Here is a 5,287-nt window from a genome sequence, read left to right on the forward strand (position 1 = left end):
GTTGCGCTATATATCGCACCCACAAACGCGCGGTCCAATCGCACAGCGTACAGGTACTTGTTACCTATCCGCCGTATGACCACTGGAATCGAATCACAAGCTGCGAAACCTCAGCCAGAGCGTATCAAAAAACTACATGGGTCACACAGTTCATAATTCACAATTCCCTACCATGCTCCTGTGTAAGTCTCCTCACGACTTACGTATTCCAAATCCTATACTAACATGAGTCAGCCGCCTCACACCACCAAGCCTCCACTCACTTGGTGTACCGAACAACGGGATTCCGAATTCCGGGGTTCGAATCCACTCACTCCTACGTTCGCTCACTCAAATACACTTTGTTTTTCTGTACAGAAAATTTTAATTCATTCAGATTGGCAGCTTTACCCCCAGAGGCAATACAGTTTAAACAAAAGTTTTATACTAATCTGCTTTAGAAACCGGGTAGTTTTGTGCTATTGTAGCCTGGCTACTGTCCCACCTTTGAACTAAACTACACTATTGAGTAATTTGTACTTAGCGCCCGCACTCTTACTTACTTTGCGTAAACACGCGACCGTGCGTGTCTCTTACGCTGCGTGCGCAGTCCTGTACTTTGTCCGAGACACGTGTACAAAACCCTGCATCCTCAATAAAACAAATCACACAGCTCTATAAATGTGAACAATACTAATTACTATTGCCCACTAGACACAACTTGTTCTGTATAAACTTTTATGCAGACCTGCGTTTGTGTCTTTACACTTACTTCCTTAAAATACTGTTATTTCAAATTTACCTATATAGCAACAAATGTATCCTATTTCACACAGATCTATAATGACTGCAATAATCTATAATTTAAATGATATGATTCAGATTGGATAACAATCTTGCAGAACATACACTGATATAAATATACACATAATAATAATAATAATAATAATAATAATAATAATAATATTATTATATATATGTATCATTCACTAGCCTTCTATGTGACTCATTTACCCATTCAGTGCTTCTAATTTGCATATCAAAGCTATTTGCTTTTCACTGCTAAGAAAAAGCAGTTACACAGGTTAATTTGCATTTCAATGCCTATCTTATAGCAAACAGAGAGTTACCTAAATCCTGGGAAAGAAGAAGAAAAAAAAGTATTTTTTTATTTTCTTTTTTTGTGTGCAATTTCTTACACCAAGCCAAGCATTTATCTCACCATTTACTCTCACTAGGCCCAATTGAAACTATTTGTAATTGACTATGGCATGGGTTAAATAAATGCATTGGTAACTCATAAATGGTGCTTGATGTGACCAAGGAAACTGATTGTTCTGAGCAGACTGAAAATCAGCTATTTAGAAAACGACCTTCCTAAAATGGCCACTGCTCCTCCCCCTTCCACATCCATGAGGTTTACACAAAATGGTGAACACACCATGTGGTTAGTCCAAAATGGAGGACAGACCATGCGGCTTCCTTTGTCACAAAGAAATCACACATTATACAAGCACCAGAAGTTATTTTAGGCCTGAGTTAAAAAAAAAACTATATCAAGGCTATGCAGCAACTTTTAAATGTACTTTAAAACCTACTTAACAGATAAACAATCCAATCTGAATCAAACACAATATGACTTATTTGAACTTTGTTTTGCAACAATAAAAATACATTTTAGCATTTTAAATATTATGAGAAACGCATTGTCCCTTGAAATTTCATATCATTGGCTTACTGATATCACAATAATACACATGGATATGATTTTCTCAGCTTTACGATGCGTCCGCCACAAGCTGATCGACCACAGTGTCGCGTTTATAATGTACAGTGCATCATTAAGACCATGATATCCCGTAAGAGCCCTCATCTGTGAATGCCAAATTGCTTTCTTAAAAATATTTAAAATGCCCGCTCTAATATATATTGTAAATGCCTGCACCTCTTATTACCTTGTGCCATGAATGTGCGCTATACATAGCAAAACACTGCATTCCATAAGAGAAAACAATACACCCACACTTTATCTGAGTTCCAAAGCTCATTGATGTATATATTTGTTATTAAAAGGATATGGATTCAATATATTACAATGTACAGTATACACATAATTACATGATTACAATTTATACAGTAAGCAGTTAATACATACAGTTACAGTTACAGGCCAGCATACAATACAATTATCTTTCTCATATAAATTTGTCTCTCCATATCACTCTCTCTCTGTAAAATCATGCAGGCACTCCATCATCGTCTGAGACAAAAACAGCAACTGCCTCCTGTGTGATCAGCAATGTGTTATCTAGTTTTTGGGGGAGGGGACTTTCTCATTCATGATGAGTCACTAGTCTGTTGGTAAACAGGTTCTGCCTTGGAGACATCAAAAGGGGCTGGCCTGAGCTTCCTGTCCACTACCTGTTTGGAATATCTATTGTTCTAATAAAAGTGATTTTACCCTTCATACTTTTAATCAGAACTATTTGTTGCAATGTCCTACAAATTAATAACAAGTATCAAATGAATCTACACATTAATCTGGTCGCTTTAATAGTAAATATGACAGGTCTATCTTGCTTCGTTCAAATAATACACATACATGACATTACTTCATTATATAATTTTAAATCATCATGATGTCTGGCGCTTGATATTATTATAATTATGTACTGTATGAAATAAGTGTCGAATCCATCTCTGTGGCATGTCCGTGTAAATGCGTGTGTTACCATATTTTGCTGTGCTCGCTGCGCGTATTTGCAAGTATAGCGACTCATAATGTGTGTAGTTTGTATGTTCTTTTTATGTAATATTTTTGACTTCCACAGTATATATATATATATATATATATATATATATATGTGGACCGTCCAGACAGGGACCCACCCGGCATCCCGGCATCTCAATACGCCCCTGCCCAGCAGCCAGTGTTATTGGTAAATATACTGTAGATAAGGCTCTACTGTATTCTAAAATGAGACTTAAAGCCATCATCTCCTAACCTGTGTAGCACAGTCATTTTTCAATAATGGAAAACCTTCAGGAACTTTCTTTGCACCAGTGGCACCGAGAGGGATGGCCGGATGAGGGTACTAATTAAACAGGGCCAGGTTCCCCCTGGTCCCATCCCCCACTCCCCTTCCTTACCTGTCAGCAGCAGCTGCAGCTCTTTTCCTCAGCCCAGCACATGTGCTGGACTGCAATGTGGCCAGGGAGGCACTTAAAGTACTATTTTTTCTGTATATTTTTTTTAAGGGTGCATGGCCACGCCTCCTTGGATTAGACCACGCCCCCTGAAAAAGTACCTGGGCCCAGCCAGGCTCTTTTCTGCCCTGCTTTGCACTACTAGGACCATCTCAACAATGGACTTTTGACTCATAACAGTTAGCAAGACTCATCCCATGCTACAGGGACAGAAGGACAAAACTCATGCAAGCTCACTGTTTTTCAGACAAATTTGCCCTAATTTATAAGTACTGATAAGGTAGAGTTGTGGGAAAGAATTATCAATCACATCAGGTTAAGGATAAGATCAGAACAGTTGTAGATTTAAAATAAGCTGTTTTATATGAAAGAGTTAAATATAACATATTAACAGTCAGGGACATAGAGAATGAGCCAGGGCCAAACACTAGATAGGGGGCATGACCTAAACAGAGGGGTGTGGCCATACTGTACCTCTTACATAAAAAACATTTATCACAAGAAATAAATTGCATTGCGGCACCACACGCTGCACGCGGTGGGGGAAGGACGCCATGCAGATCTAGGGGGTTTATCATCATCTTATCTTCCTTGATCTGGGAAGCGAGCGCTCCTCCTCAGCCGGCACCATCTTACCAGATTTGGGCACTGTGCCAGAGTCTTTGTTTTCACTGTGCGGTGCCAATGATAACAGTATATAGTAATATATACAAATGTCCTGACTCACTGACTCATCACCACTCAGGCCTTATCCCTGGACCTAGAAACATGAAATTTGGGGAGTATGTTCCTTCCATGAAGTAAGCACCCACTTAAGCAGGGTTTTTGTTTTTTTAAATTTGACTTCTACAGGTTGAAAAGGGGTAAAATGTTTCCTTTCGCTTGAGGTGACTGGGTGGCAAAGCAACATGTCCCAAGTGCTGCGTGGACTGTAAGCTCATTGTCTGGGATGATGGCGGCTTGAGAGGTGGGGCTGCAACGCAGTCCAGTATTCAAGTAGGCGAATCACATGAACTGCCAAAATGTTTGGCAGCCTTTGGAGTGGCAGTTGGTGTGGCTTCAAATAGCAGCCACTCTCCTTCCCAGTCCACAATGACCGTGGTGCACACAATAATAAAATTACAGCTCTCCAAATAGCAGCAATCGTCAGCCTTTGTTCATATAGTAAAGAAGAGACAATTAGCTCATCGTGTCATGCAACATTTTGAGTTTATTACCCATGAGGCGGGTAATAAACCCACACATTGCAAGACACGATGGGTTAATTGTTTCTTCTTTACTGTATGAACAAAGGCAGACGAGTGCCGCCATTTGGAGTGCCATATATGTTTATTTATATATACAGGTTGAGTATCTTATCCAAAATTCTAAATCTCACATGTACTGAGATAATGACATATATATTATGTGTATATATAGCTATATTATATATATATATATATATATATATATATATACATATATAAATGTGTCATTATCTCAGTAGGGGAACCAAAAATGTGTGATTTTTAATTTTGGATAAGGGATACTCAACCTGTATGTATGTATGTATGTATATATATATATATATATATATATATATATACTGCATATTCTCTTCTATTTCATAACATTTTGCCTAGCGCTATCATCGTAGCTTACATTTAACACTATAAAAGGCCTAGATGGGTGTGACTCACAGGCCAACCCTGTAGAGATGTTCCCCTATTATTATTGTTAGCGCCAATAGCAATTGTCTGTTTTGTATCCATATATGGCAGTAATATTGCCATGCAGCTGGTACCATGTACAATATGGGTAAAACCCAGCGCAGGCAGATTTATTTTCTGTTTTGTTTAAAACAAAAACTCTCTCTCTCACTCTCTCTCTCTCTCTCTCTCTCTCTCTCTTTCTCTCTATCCTCTCTCTCTATCTTCTCTCCCATAATTAAACCTCCTCTAATCAGAGCAGCCTGTAGCTTGATCTAATAAACAGAGTGTCACCAAATTTGGTATGGAGACTGATTAGATATGGGAAGCAGGTTTCTGCTAGAAAAGTCTTTGATATGGGGAATATGGCGCTGTACAATATGAAATAGGTGAAATTCAGCTAAAGTTTATTG

Source organism: Pseudophryne corroboree, chromosome 5 (assembly GCF_028390025.1).
Source record: "Pseudophryne corroboree isolate aPseCor3 chromosome 5, aPseCor3.hap2, whole genome shotgun sequence".
Lineage (NCBI taxonomy): Eukaryota > Metazoa > Chordata > Amphibia > Anura > Myobatrachidae > Pseudophryne > Pseudophryne corroboree.